This window comes from Saccopteryx leptura, unplaced genomic scaffold (assembly GCF_036850995.1).
Source record: "Saccopteryx leptura isolate mSacLep1 unplaced genomic scaffold, mSacLep1_pri_phased_curated manual_scaffold_16, whole genome shotgun sequence".
Lineage (NCBI taxonomy): Eukaryota > Metazoa > Chordata > Mammalia > Chiroptera > Emballonuridae > Saccopteryx > Saccopteryx leptura.
The window spans coordinates 2,935,398-2,951,011 of NW_027095698.1; the positions used below are offsets into that span (position 1 = coordinate 2,935,398).

The 15,614-nt window shown below is 37.1% G+C and overlaps 2 pseudogenes; one reads left to right on the forward strand and one right to left on the reverse strand.

Annotated features, from left to right (window-relative positions):
- The window catches only part of LOC136386842 (tRNA-uridine aminocarboxypropyltransferase 2-like), a 411,390-nt pseudogene that overhangs the window by 366,066 nt on the left and 29,710 nt on the right, over positions 1-15,614 (reverse strand).
- LOC136386837 (large ribosomal subunit protein uL18 pseudogene) lies at positions 233-2,631 on the forward strand (annotated as a pseudogene).

A 15,614-nucleotide genomic window follows, 5' to 3' on the forward strand; every position in this document is an offset into this window, starting at 1 on the left:
TACAGTTTTTAATTCTACCTGGGTATGTTTAGAGGTTGATCAAAACAAGATAACATCAAATCATGGTTAAAATAATAAAAAATATAAGTTTGGCCTGACTGATGGTAGTAGTGGATAGAACATCAACCTGGGACACTGAAGTCCCAGGTTCAAAACCCCAAGGTCACCGGTTGGAAGACAGGCTCATCTGGCTTGAGTGCAGGGTCACAAGCTTGAGCGCAGAATCATCAACATGATCCCAAGGTCGCTGGTTTGAGCCCAAAGGTTGCTGGCTTGAGCAAGGAGTCACTGGCTTGACTCGAGCCCCCTACCCTGCCATCAAGGCACATATGAGAAGCAATCAATGAACAACTAAAGTGACACAATTACAAGTTGTTGCTTCTCATCTCTCTCCCTTCCTGTCTCTCTCTCTCTAAAAAATAAGTAAATTCAGCCCTGGCCGGTTGGCTCAGCGGTAGAGCGTCGGCCTAGCATGCGGAGGACCCGGGTTCGATTCTGGCCAGGGCACAGAGGAGAAGCTCCCATTTGCTTCTCCACTCCTCCGCCGCGCTTTCCTCTCTGTCTCTCTCTTCCCCTCCCGCAGCCAAGGCTCCATTGGAGCAAAGATGGCCCGGGCGCTGGGGATGGCTCTGTGGCCTCTGCCCCAGGCACTAGAGTGGCTCTGGTCGCAACATGGCGGCGCCCAGGATGGGCAGAGCATCGTCCCCTGGTGGGCAGAGAATCGCCCCTGATGGGCGTGCCGGGTGGATCCCGGTCGGGCGCATGCGGGAGTCTGTCTGACTGTCTCTCCCTGTTTCCAGCTTCAGAAAAAAATGAAAAACAAACAAACAAACAAACAAAAAATAAGTAAATTCATGTTTAACTAATTTCAATTATTTATTCTAAAAAACTTTTTATTTGAAATAGTAATTAAATTTTCTAGAATGTAATCTCGAAAATAACTGCCTAGATATTTATGCCCAGAAAGCAAGGAACTGTTCAAAACTAGACAATGGAGCATATCAATGGCACACAGAAGCCAATCTTAAAGAGCTCCCAATGGCCAAACTGGAACATTGAGCAACAAATAAGTAACACAGTATTTGGATTATAACAAAGTATAAAATATAAAGCCCAAGCTGACACAAATAAGTAAATGGGAGAAAAGAGACAAACCTTCCTTATAGAAAGAATTTCCAATAATAAATATAAATACTTCCCACTCAAGGGAGTGGAGCTTAATCTCTCCCTCCTACTTGAGTATGGGCTAAATATATAACCTTACTTCCAAAGAATAAAGAGGATGGACATGGAAGAAAAGTTACTTTAGAGTAGAGAAATCTGGTGACCATTTCTATAAATTCCATTAACTATCACAAGCATTTCTTTTCTTCAATGTCCTACCATCCAACACTAAAAACTACCTTTCATGTCACAGAATTCTATGCTTTATCTCAGTAGAATAAGGTGATTAGCTATTCTGCCTTAGCTTCCTAACTTTCTTGGTTATCTTCATTTACAATGCTCAGTCACTCTCTGGCTTTCTTCATTGGCCCAAGTAGGAATATCTGCTTCATCAAATAAGTAACAGAGCCCCTTTCTACTCGGCCTACCTACATCCAGCCCAACATTATCAATTTATATAATTCTGTTTATATGTATCTTCACAGTGAATACTTTGACTACTGTAAAAAATGGCAATGCCCTTAAAGAATATCAAACACTACTTACATTAGGAATATTATTTACTCAGCAAATTAACACACAGAACCATAATGTTACATATAAATTTACTACAATAGGTAAAAATAAATAAATTTATAATTAAATTACTTTAATAACAGAAAAGAAAAAGTATTGTACCCCTCTCCCCCCATCCCCATGGAAGCTGTTCTGGGCCTGCATGTTTGTAGTGAGCTATGGGCATGAGTCTATCTTTCACAGTAATTACATTTTTAAAGTTGTCTCAAAAGTAAGACCTACTTCAAGAGATGCAAAGTGAAATTTAGAAGACGAGGAAGAGAGCGTAAAACCAGTTACTGTGCCTGGAAATACATGATAATCAGGATAAAAATAAGTGCAACACACCCAAATACAGGATAACAGTTCATGTAACCAACAGAGATATCATTTGTTAGATTGCTTGTGCCCATATAGAAGGATGTATGAAGTCTGTGCAGCTTATGCTCATGAACTCCCAAAGTGTGCTCTAAAGGTTGGCTGCATCACATTGTACTGGTCTGGTGCTGGCCTGCAGGCTTCTCAACAGATTTGAAATGGACAAGATCTCTGAAGGTCAAATGGAGGTGACTAAGATGAATACAATTTCGAAAGCACCAGGTTGATGGTCAACCTGCTGCCTTCACCTGCTATTTGGATGCAGGGCTCTCCAGAACTACTACTGGAAATCAAGTTTTGGGGAGGTGTGAATAGAGTCTCGTCTATCCTCATAGTACCAAATGATTCCCTGGTTATGATTCAGAGAGCAAGGAATTCAATGCAGAAGTACATTGGAAGCACATCATGGGTCAGAACACTGCACAGTGTATATGTTACCTACCGAGAATCAACATTAGAGTAACTAAAGTTAAGAATCAATCAGTAATTTCGAAGATAAAGCAGAAAACACCCAATCAGAACAGCAAAAAATAAAAAAAGAAGCCAAAAATATGAAAAGATTTTAAGGAGTCTCTGGGACAACATCCAGCATACCAACATTCACAACATAGGGGTGCGAGAAGGAGAAGAGAACAAGAAATTGAAAACCTATTTGCAGAGTGAATGACAGAAAACTTACCTAATCTGGTGAAGGAAGTAGACATACAAGCCCAGGAAGCATAGAGAATCCCAAACAAGATAAACCAAAAGAGCCCCATATTAAGATACAACATCATTAAAATGCTAAAGATTAAAGATGAAGAGAAAATCTTAAAAGTAGCAACAGAAAAGCAGTTAGTTACTTATAAGGAAGTTCCCAAAAGACTGTCAGCTGATTTTTCAACAGAAACTGCAGATCAGAAGGGACTGGCACAAAATATTCAAACTGATGAAATGCATAGACCTACAACCAAGATTACCTAACAAAGCTATTATTTAGAATCCACAGACAGATAAAGAGCTTCCCCAACAAGAAAAGCTAAAGTTCATAGCCACCACACCAATATTACAAGAAATATTAAGGACACATCTTTAAGAAGAAGGGAATGAAGATTAAAAATACAAATAATAAAATGGCAATAACTACATATCTATGAAAAATCACTTCAAATGTAAATCAAGACATCAAAAGACATAGGGTGGCTAAATGGATAAGAAAACATGACCCTCACATATGATGCCTACAAGAGACTTACTTCAAATCAAAAGACCAAATAGACTGAAAATAAAAAGTTGAAAAAAAGACATTTCATGAAAATTAAAACAAACAAAAAAGAGCTGAGGTAGCAATACTTCTACCAGACAAAACAGACTTTTAAGAAAGGCTCTATATCAAGAGACAAAGAAGGACCCAGCAATTCTACTTGTGGACATTTATCTGAAAAACCCAAAAAACTAAATTGAAAAGATCTATACACCTCTATGTACATTGCAGCATTATTTACAATAGCCAAGATATGAAGCAACCTAAGTGACCACCAGTGAATTAATGGATACAGAAGTGGTGCAAATATGCAATAAATGAAATGTGACTCAGCCATAACAAAGGATACCTTGCTATCTGCAACAACATGGATGGGCCCAGGGGGTACTGAGCGGAGTGAAATAAGTCAGACAAAGAAAAACAAATGCCATATGATTTCACTTGTATGTAGAATCTAAAAAACAAAATATACAAACAAATAAAACGAAAGCAAACTCATAAATACAGAGAACATTTTGACGATAGCCTGATGGGAGGGGGGTCGGGGAGAAAGATGAAAAAGGGGAAGGTATTAAGAAGTACAAAATGGTAGTTACAAAACAGTCGTGGGGATATAAAGTGTAACATAGAAAATATAGCCACTAATACTGTAATAACTATGTATAGTGTCAGATTGGTACGAGATATATCAGGGTGATCTCTTCATAAGTTAAATAAATGTCTAATCACTATATTGTACACATGAAACTAATATAATATTGTATTTCAACTTTAATTGAAAAATAAAAATTATAAAATAAAAACAGTAGAAATAAAAACAAAAAGTTGAAAGTTATTCTATTTTAACAAGACATTAATGAATATAAACTATGATCAAATCATTTAAAAAGCAATGGTTTTCCTAGCTCTTTACTCACAAAAGTCTCATTTTTCCTTCACACAAAATTGTTGAAGTTCCATATTTCTATACTATCCAAAAATAACAGCTTTTATAAAATAACATCATTTTATCTATTTCCAAAGCATATGGCACTATACTACTATATAATATATAAAAGAAACTATTTTCTCCCAAAAAGAAAGCATTTCTCATTGATTAATTTCCAGAAATGCTGAAGGGCTAGGAGGAATGAGTGTGTTCATCTGTGTGCTTCCTCTTGTACAGTAATATTCTATTTGAAATTCTGTTTTTTACAAAATCTTACTTCTGCCGGATGCTGAAATATGTACAAGTGGGTAGAGATGTGCAGAGGATGCACTGGTAGAAATGGACACAAACACACTTTCTGAGGCCGGCTAAAGGGCAGAAAGAAAAAGAAATGTTTACAATACAATTATACGGCAAAAACCTATAACTTGAACATAATCCAATTTCATTATATAAAGATCTGCTAATGTTGCTTTCTTTTAAAATGAAACACTAAGAATGAATTTAATCACTCAGACTTTAAATATGAGAATTTGGGAAAAGATTCAGGTAAATTCTTTACCATCTATATAGATCAAAGTACCTGAAAATATCTTGCCTTAGTTATCTGTAGTAGAAGCAAACTCGTAAGTCACCACCACGGTCTTTTTTTTTTTTTTTTTTTTGTATTTTTCTGAAGCTGGAAACGGGGAGAGACAGTCAGACAGACTCCCGCATGCGCCCGACAGGGAACCACCCGGCACACCCACCAGGGGCGACGCTCTGCCCACCAGGGGGCGATGCTCTGCCCCTCCGGGGCTTCGCTCTGCCGTGACCAGAGCCACTCTAGCGCCTGGGGCAGAGGCCAAGGAGCCATCCCCAGCGCCCGGGCCATCTTTGCTCCAATGGAACCTTGGCTACGGGAGGGGAAGAGAGAGACAGAGAGGAAGGAGGGGGTGGGGCGTGGAGAAGCAAATGGGCGCTTCTCCTATGTGCCCTGGCCGGGAATCGAACCCGGGCCCCCCCGCACGCCAGGCCGACGCTCTACCGCTGAGCCAACCGGCCAGGGCCCCAACGGTCTTTTCATTCATGAAGCAACACATTCCAAATCAAGAACATATCTCATGTCAAAGAGAAACCTGGCAACTTTTCTAAATCATCTGAATCTGAAGTGGGAGGAAACAATATGATGATAAAATATTAGAACAAAATTATTACCACCTAGAAGAGAGTTCTAATCAAATTTAGGCATCGATCAACAGAGAGAGTTGACTAACTGAAAAGAAACCCAAATAGCAGCCACCAAACTATACTTGGCTAGAATTATATCCACAGAGTGTCTACCTATTTTCTCTTTGCTATTGTTGATTTTGTTGTTTTTATTTTACTTACTTTTTAGTGCTTTACTGCTGTTTCAGTACCATTTAATACTCATTAAAAACTCAGATATAATAATAGGGTGTGACTCCCATCTGAGTCTTCCATCCTAGAGCATTCTCTCTAGGGGTAACCAATAATCAGTTTCTTGTGTGTCCTTCCAAAGGAATTGTAGGAACATATATGGATATTTCACCATGAAATCCTACATTTGATATGTGTGTTTGTGGTACAAAATTCACCAAGCACCCATATACAGTATATGATGAAAGTAAATTTTCACAACAGATCACCAGTGCAGACATATAACATTACAGTAGTATACATGTGAATGTTCTAACAAAGGGAATTCACAACAGCATACTGACTACTACAAAACTGGCCGCTATCATTTATTTCTGTAATTTTCCTTATGCAGTTATAGCTTAAAGTCAGAAATGTTTATATTAACAAACCATAAAGTGTGAGTAAATGAGTTCAATTATATCTACTACCTTATTTTACAAGAAACTGTCAAACCCATGCTCCTGCTTAAGAAATTATCTACATGGTAATCTTACAGAGAGGTATAAATGTATTTTACAATATGACCATACTCCCCTCTCCATCATCAAAACTAAAATGGATGATTAACACACAGAAAACCAATATACTTGCTTTCCAGTGACACAGGAAATGATTTGGTATCATTACTGTGCCCGACACTGAATTTTCTCTCAGGAATGGGAGCAGATTTTAGGAATAAATTCAATCAGTAGTCACAAGAAGAGTAAACACAGAAAGGAGTAGAGAGTGACTCATTTAACTAGGTTTATAGACAAACACATCAAGGGCAATGACTGGAAACGATTCTTCATTCAGTGGAATAAAGAGAATAAAGCACATTCAACTTCTAAAATTTTAAGTTTCTGACTTTTTCATATGAAACTATATGACTGAAATGTGAAGTTATCAGTAAGATTCTTTTTTTTTTATTTTTTTTATTTTTTATTTTTTTTTCATTTTTCTGAAGCTGGAAACAGGGAGAGACAGTCAGACAGACTCCCACATGCGCCCGACCGGGATCCACCCGGCACGCCCACCAGGGGGCGATGCTCTGCCCATCCTGGGCGTCGCCATGTTGTGACCAGAGCCACTCTAGCGCCTGAGGCAGAGGCCACAGAGCCATCCCCAGCGCCCGGGCCATGTTTGCTCCAATGGAGCCTTGGCTGCGGGAGGGGAAGAGAGAGACAGAGAGGAAAGCGCGGCGGAGGGGTGGAGAAGCAAATGGGCGCTTCTCCTGTGTGCCCTGGCCGGGAATCGAACCCGGGTCCTCCGCACGCTAGGCCGACGCTCTACCGCTGAGCCAACCGGCCAGGGCCAGTAAGATTCTTTTATAAAATGTAATTTCAGATTAGATGAAGCCATTTAAAAATTCAGAATTTAATTTAATATAAACTTAAGTATCTGTAAATTGTATGATTCTAAGAATACAAAAGAATGCAAACAAATAATAATAAGTCAAATGACCTAGGCAGGAAACGTCGGTATATCAACAGAGCCAAAGGACAGCAAAATCCAATCAAGTCAACAGGCTGGGGGGGAAGCTGCAGATTTCTATGGGTGGCAGAAAACTAGGTAAATAAATAAAAAAATAACATCTTTAGCTCATTATATAATGGTGATTTATAAGTCCTTAGTATGATAGTTCAGACAGTGCAAAGACTGCTCTGATATTGGTATCTCTGAATTCCAAAATTTCATCTCTGATCAAAACGTCTGTTCAGAAAAGTAAGGAGAAAAAACAGCAACAACAAAACCTGTTACCTGGGATTGTAATTTCCTTACTGAGAAGATATCTTTGAACTTTAGGAATATTGAGTTCCACTTCCAGGATGATAGGGAATGTTGCTTCACAGACCCACTCCACAGTGAAACAAGCAACTGACAAACATTATTTTTAGAAAAAAACTAAAGTCTGGAAATTGTCTTAAGGGCATATTTGAATAAACAAAAAAACAGAGAACGAGATAGGTAAGCAGAGCACACCTGAAGTCAGAACAAATCTCAAAGAGGAGCCACCAAAACTACCTCTACCACAATGAGTATCAGGCTGCTGAGCAATTTATGCCAAAGAGCAGTGTTTTTCAACTACCAACCCATAATTCACGGACTGGTCTGCAAGAAATTTCATGCCAGTCAAAAAAAAGGTAATCACTCTGATTTTATATGAAGATTGTAGACCTTAGTTGAATTTGCTTATGCTCAGAGTAATTTCTGCCTGAGCAGTCCCTGAAATAATTCTCCTATTTTCACCTGTCCCCAAGTGTAAAAAGGTTCAAAACCACTGCCCTAGGGCACCTGCATCAAAATGTAGAACAGTCATCTAGTAATTAGTGGAGCCTAACTGGCAGGACCTAATACCAAAAGAAGAAAGCAGCTTTCAGAGAAAGATCTGAAAAGGAGACACTCAAAGAGAACCCTGCTAAAACCACTGTAATAGTGGTTTGCAAAATTGGGCTAATAAAACAAAAACCTCAGAATTGTACACTTTAAAAGGATAAATGTCATGGCATGTGAATCATATTTTAATAAAGCTGTTATTTCAAAAAGTGGAAAATGGAATGGAAAATGAATGTTCAACCTAACTAGTAACAGAGGCATTTTTATCAGTGTTTGACATGATGTTATTTATCTGAAGGTGGGTTTCCTCTATACAAAATAAACCACATGAGGGCAAGAACCTGGCCTACATTTTCCACTTTTATATCTCAGCCTCTAGTATAGTGGGCTGTCAATAAATTCTGATGAATATATGAAGGAATATCTGGATGTATTTCTCCACCACATAATTTCTTATCCTATTCCTTCATTTTCTTACATATTGTTGGGCAAATGAATTTGTAAAATTTGTATTATTTGAGTTTGCTCACTTTTATTGTTAAAAATGGCGCTGTTCTATGAAATTGCTAGTTACCTTCCTGCTTGGGAAGGTCCATTGCTATGCTAATGTGAGATGGAGGAATGGTTTTTGACACCAGAAAGGTTTAAAAAGGAGAGAAGAAGAAGAAGGAAGAGGAGGAAGAAGGAAACCAAGATGGCAGGGTGCTGAAGAAGCCAGTTTGTGCAGAGAGAAGGGAGAAGATGTGCAGATGGGGAAGCAGAGGTGACTGAGCTGGAGGGGGCCTCTGATTCAAGGAAAAACAGGAGAAGATTCTCCAGGTTGTGGAACGGAAATGTGTAAGTGGGTTTGGGAGCCGTAAGTGAAAGGGAAGTGCTTTTCCCTTTGTGTATTTGCTCGCCTGCCAGTGTGAGGCAGAATAAAGGAATAGCCCACCATTTTTTGGCTCCACTGTTCCGTCTGTCCGAATTCAATGAGAACCTACACCTGCAAGACCACAACAGCAGCGACTGCTGGCCACACACATATCAAATACAGATCTCTTCTTCAATTCCTCTCTAATACTTAAGCAATTCTTTATTAATTTAAACGAAATTCAGAGTCTCAGATCTTCCTTTGTTATCATTTGTGATCATTCTAGTAAGGAGTAGTACAGGAGGCAAAAATAATTACTAAAGAAAATATTTACTAAAAAAACCAGAAAATATTTACTAATAAAAAGAGCTAAGCACTTTATATGTAAATACTATAATAGTAGTTTGCAAAATTGGGCTAATAAAACAAAAACCTCAGAACTAATTGTTTTGGCTTATGCTTTGACATGCTCATAAAACATCATTACCTATTTATTTAAAATCATGTCTCCTTTATTAGCCTAAGTCTAATTTCACTTACACCAAACTAAAAAAACTATAACTCTTTAGAATATTTTGTATTACAACTGATCAACTTTATATTTAGCAAGTTACTTTACAATATGAATTTGTGCTTGTGTATAATTTAACAGCAATTTTCCTCATAATTTCCTCCTCCACAGTGATCTGTATATGATGTACTGATGATTAGCTTTCAAAATGTTAAACTATCTCCTACAAAACTAGTGGACAACTGTACAATAATGCCTCTCCTCAATCTAAAATCTTACAAAAATTCTTCCTACATCCAAACTTAACTCTTAAAGATTTAAATACTTCAAATTAATACTGGATTAAACGATTTATAAATTCAGCAAATTTTTATTCAAATATTATTGTATGCCCAACTTATGTGCCAGATTAGGTACCTGGGACAACAAAACAAAGATTCCTGTTCTCGTGGAGCTTATTTGTTCTGGATGTGCCAGAAAATTCCTTCCTTCCTTTGAACTTATATAGTTCACAGGAAAAAAGTAACAGAAAAATTACACATCAAAACACTGTTTATAAATAATGAACATTAATTTAAAATAAAAACGAAACTGCTTCTAGAATTTGTACAGAATAAGAAAGGAAAACTGATAAGTGAACAAGCATCAACTGACAATGCCATTATCTTGCTATGTCATCTTGAGTGCATCACAGGTTTTCCAAGCTCTTCCTTTAAATAACTAGAAATAAAGTACCAAGAAAGTTCTAGGGAATAACTACTGAATGAATTGTAGGCAAATGTTATAAAACTGTAATCACTTATGACTATTATTTTTCAGCTCATGTATAACAGAATGACCTAAGTAAGAGCTGAGATCTTTCCCTCTTCCCCATGTATAACACATTGGAAATGTATTATAAGTACTGTTTTCCATCATTGTGGTTTATTTTCTTTAAAATACATATGATCTAATTAATCTTAATTATATTCCTAAAATATAAATGAAATTTTCAAATAATTTCCCTGAGGAAATTTTATAAAATAAGCTTTTTTCTTTATTTTCTCATTAAGGATTATAGGAATAAATATGTAGGATTCCTGTCAGACTCAGATTGACAGGCTTCTGAAGTGAAATCTGTAATACAAGAGTAATCTGTCTCTCTGGGCATGCTATCTCTGATAGCCAGAAGGCAAATGAAATGAAAGCTGAAATGTAACCAGAGATGCTAGAACCGATAAAATACATTTTTCAAAAATTTAATAAAATTTCATACATAATATTCATTGAAAATGACTTTTCTCCTAATACTAATTTTAATCAAGAAAACCTCACATAGACTAGTGAAGGTTTACAAGAATTATTAGTTTTAAAAGATTGCTTTTACCCACTTTAAAGAAAAGCAAATGTAGAACACAGTAAAATAGTGCACCTCAAATTTCTCAATACTCAACAAAATTTTTATACTCCCAACAGAGTGAAAAAGCAAAGAACAAAGAGTTTTATCACCTTCAATAGATTAGTTGAATAGAGACACTCCATTACACATAAAAATGCCAACAACTTGGTAATTTTAAAACAAGCATTGAAAAGCTAAACACCACAGTGTCCTCTACTGTCACTGTAAAGAAACTTAATTTGCACTATAAACTGTAGTTTTCAAATCTCTGAACTATATTCAATATAACCAATTTTTTAAAAGGCTCTTCTTTATTAATTTATTAAGGTAAACTTTTACCTCAAAAAGAGAAGAAAAATAGATAAATTCTACTATGTCTGATTGCTTCAAATATAAATAACAATAATATTATCATACCTCCCCAAATTATTTTTCTCACTACACTTTCCCGACTTCAAGAGTAGAGGAAGGAAAGGAAGCAAGTCTATAAAGAAAATAAGTATCTTTAGTTGAGACTTTCAAAGACTCGTGCCCAGACCACGCCTAAAGCAGGGCTCTCTAAAGTAAGTTAAATAAAATGACCCAATGGGGTATAAAAGAAAATAAAATCACTTCTATTTATAATTAAGTGTTACTAATAATCAGTATGTAGAATAAAAAACCCTCCTTGGATTGGTATAGTAGATGCTAATGCATCAAGATATGTGGTATCCTGATAGAAAAGGAGAAGTTCTATAACATGGAGTGTTAACAATGGCACTCGCAAAGAACTATATACAACCACAAAGAATCTATATTGAAAAAAGTCTAACTACACAGTCATTATTAACAAATACATGACAGAGCTGTTTCTTATATCTAGTTCAAACTCTTGATTAGAATTAAAAATCTAATCAGATATATTAACTTTAAAAAGTAGAAATTATAAAGACTCACTGTACTGTAGATTCACATTTCACTATCGTAATACTGAACCTCACCATAGGTATACATTATGCCTCAAAATAATGGATAATAATAGTATGACTCCATCACAATTAGCAAGATATTTGTAAATAGTTTATTTCATACTAGCTCTTCCTTTGTATATCTAATTTTGTCTGTTTTATGCAGCACCTCATACATTAATATATAAATATATAAAATAAATGTATATAACCACACATAGATATGTAGTATAAATATTAGAAGTACATCTTATCTTTTTAAACCAATTATTACATGTAATTAAAATAATTTAATCTATAATTAAGAAAATTTTAGTGTTATTATAATTAAAGAACCCTTCAGAGGAACCAGATGCTTGAAAAACAAAAGCCTTGTGTAGAAAAATGACTACCTATAGCACTTACATAAAGTACCTACTGTTAATGACAAAGTGACAAATCAACTGTGACCGAGGATCTTCCACAAAGTAATCACCTATATTGTTAAACCATTATTTACTTTATCCTCTTCTACAGGAATACAAATTTTAAAATAGCAAACATCTTTCTTTTTTTTTATATTAATTTTATTTTTTTAATGGGGTGACATCAATAAATCAGGATACATATATTCAAAGATAACAAGTCCATAGAAGAAGACATAGGTACTCAGCTCAGGGACCTGGGTTTTAAACATCTTTCTTAATAATAAATTAACTTAATGACTATTCCCTCTGCAAACTCTTATATTTTCATAATTTGTCTTAAATACTAGTTATTTATACATCTTTTCTCTCACACTCAATTCACTATAAATTTTAGAGAGAACAATTTCTTACTACTTTTCTATAACCCAAGTTGTATACTTATTGGATATTGGGTAATAAATAAGTAATGACTGAATAAATAAAGACTATCCACATGATTTACCGAAGTGAGCTTCTAGGTCTGTGTGTAATAGAGTCTATGCTCCTTATCTACTGGCCAACTACAGAGAACAACATAACATCCTTCCTGAAATCAAGAAGTCAAAGATTAAAGTGGTTCCTAAAACCAACTATCCCATCAGTAGAAATATTTTACACTTTTGTAAAATATTTCCATGTTATTAGAAAATATTTTCATTTGTCTATTCTTTCCTTTCCCTTACCTAAAAACGATCTAGATTTTAAAATACTAACTTTGTACAGCTTATTTATTAAGGAACTATTCCTCCTAATTATATATAAGTGTCCATTTCTTCAAAAGAGCTAAAGGAGTGTTGGGCAGATAAAATATATTATGCTCACTTTGTTAAAGATGGCACTGCCCACGTGGAGGCTGTTGTCCAGGTGATATTAATGTGTGTCTCTGTGGGCTGTGGGCAGGCAGGATCCTTGGACCCTGGGGCTTGGTTTTTGGGATTAAGCCTTTCCCACCCTTTTTGATGTGGAGTGGTGCAATCCCATTATGCCCCAGATAAGTGATTGTATTAGAGACTTCCTTATTTTGTATATTGGATAAAAGGTTTTGAATCTACACTATAAAATGGGGGCAGAATGGGAGCTTGCACACTTGGTTCATGAGATTAGCATTAGAGAGCAGAGAAAGGCCACATGGAAGAGGCCAGGAGAAGCAGCCAAGATGGCGGAGTGTTGAGTGAGAAGCCAGTTTGTGCAGAGTCTCTGCAAGGAGAAGGAAGGAGATGGGGAACAGAGGTGAATGAGTCTGGTGAGCTAGAAACCTTTGATTCTAGGAAACTCGGATAAGTCAGTAGCTTTGTGAGCACTGAATGTGAGTGGGTTTTGGAGCCCAGTGTGTGTTTTTACTTGCCCGCTGGGTGCAAGCTAGAATGAAAGGTGATGGCCTATCAGTTCTTGGCTCCGTTGTTTCTTTACCGACTGTCTGAATCCAATGTGAACCTGCATGGGCCAGGCTGCTGTGATGGTGGCCCTGGCTACTGGTTTTACATGGAGATTGAGAATTTTCTTTGATATGATAAAGAACATACACTAAGGTTTAAATTAGTGTTACTTAACTACATAAGAGAATATAATACTACTATGAATAAGTCACTGATTTTGATGCCCTTAAGAGTGTTTTTCATCAGTGTAACATTTATCTGTAGCTAGAAAGTGAGTACTTTTGAAAACCCAATGATTAGGCAATTAATTTATGGTGACCTGCAGTATTAACACATGCAAAATTATTTACTATAGAATAAATAAAGAAGGCTAAAAATGTCCTTAATCTCTGAATCTAAAAAAAAACAAACAAAACAAACAAACTACCCAACCATGGAAAAAGTTGACTAACAGCAAAACAAACAAATGTCATAAATAATAATAATGATATGTCATGGAGGGGAAATGAAAATGGGAAAAGGGAGGAAAAAGAGAGGAAGGGATGAAGGAAATAGGAGAAGAAAAAGAAAAAAAAAGAGCAGGGAAAGGTCAAGAGAAAGAAATAAACATAAATTGGACACTTTTATATTACTGTGCTAAATACTTTATGTATGGTGTTGGGCAGATAAAATATATTATGCTCACTTTGTTAAAGATGGTGCTGCCCACAGGGAAGCCTGTTGCCCAGGTGATATTAATGTGTGTTGGGGGCGGGCTGTGGGCAGGCAGAATCCTTGTAGCCTGGGGCTTGGTTTTAGGACTAAGCCTTTCCCACCCTTTTTGCTGTGGGGTGGTACAATCCCATCATGCCTCAGATAAGTGACTTTGTATTAGAGCAGGGGTCCCCAAACTTTTTACACAGGGGGCCAGTTCACTGTCCCTCAGACCGTTGGAGGGCCGGACTATAAAAAAAAACTATGTATAAATCCCTATGCACACTGCACATATCTTATTTTAAAGTAAAAAAAAAAAAAAACCAAAACAAAACGGGAACAAATACAATATTTAAAATAAAGACCAAGTAAATTTAAATCAACAAACTGACCAGTATTTCAATAGGAACTAGGCTCCTCTCACTGAACACCAATGAAAGAGGTGCCCCTTCTGTAAGTGCGGCGAAGGCTGGATAGATGGCCTCAGGGGGCCGCATGTGGCCCGCAGGCCGTAGTTTGGGGACCCCTGTATTAGAGACTTCCCTATTTTCGATATTGATTTAAAGGTTTTTATTTCTACACTATAAAATAGAGGCAGAACAGGAGCTTTCCCTCTTGGTTACTGAGATTAACATTAGAGGGGAGAGCAGAGAGGAGAGCAGAGAAAGGCCACATGGAGGAGGCCAGCTGAAGCAGCCAAGATGGTGGAGTGTTGAATGAGAAGCCAGTTTGTGCACAGTTTGTGTAGGGAGAAGGAAGGAGATGGGAAACAGAGGTGAATAAGTCTGGTGAGCTAGAAACCTTGATTCTAGGAAACTCGGATAAGTCAGTAGCTTTGTGAGCACTGAATGAGTGGGTTTTGGAGCCCAGTGTGTGTTTTTACTTGCCTGCCGGGTGCAAGCTAGGATTAAAGATGATGGCCCGCCAGTTTTTGGCTCCGTTGTTTCTTTACCGACTGTCCGAATCCAATGCGAACCTGCATGGGCCAGGCTGCTGTGATGGTAGCCCTGGCTACTGGTTTCACATATGGCCAGGAGCCATCATCATGGCCATTCACATGCAGGTTCCCATTGGATTCAGGCAGATGGTAAAAAAAATGGCAAAGTCGAAGGATGGTGGGCCATTCTGTTTATTGGTGTCTCACCAAGACAGGCAAGCCACAAGAGAAGCCAAGGGAAAAACAGAAAACCTGCTTTTCCCATGGAGGGCAAGGGATCAGGGAGGCCCCTGCAATGGTGATAGTAGGAACTGAGAGAGCAAGCCCCCAGTTTGTCCCCAATTTATAGTGTAGAAATCAAAACCTTTAATCCAATATACAAATAAAAAAGTCTCTGATACAAAGTCATTTATCTGAGGCATAAATGGGATTCCTCATAAGAGTACACCACCCCCTATCATGCAACA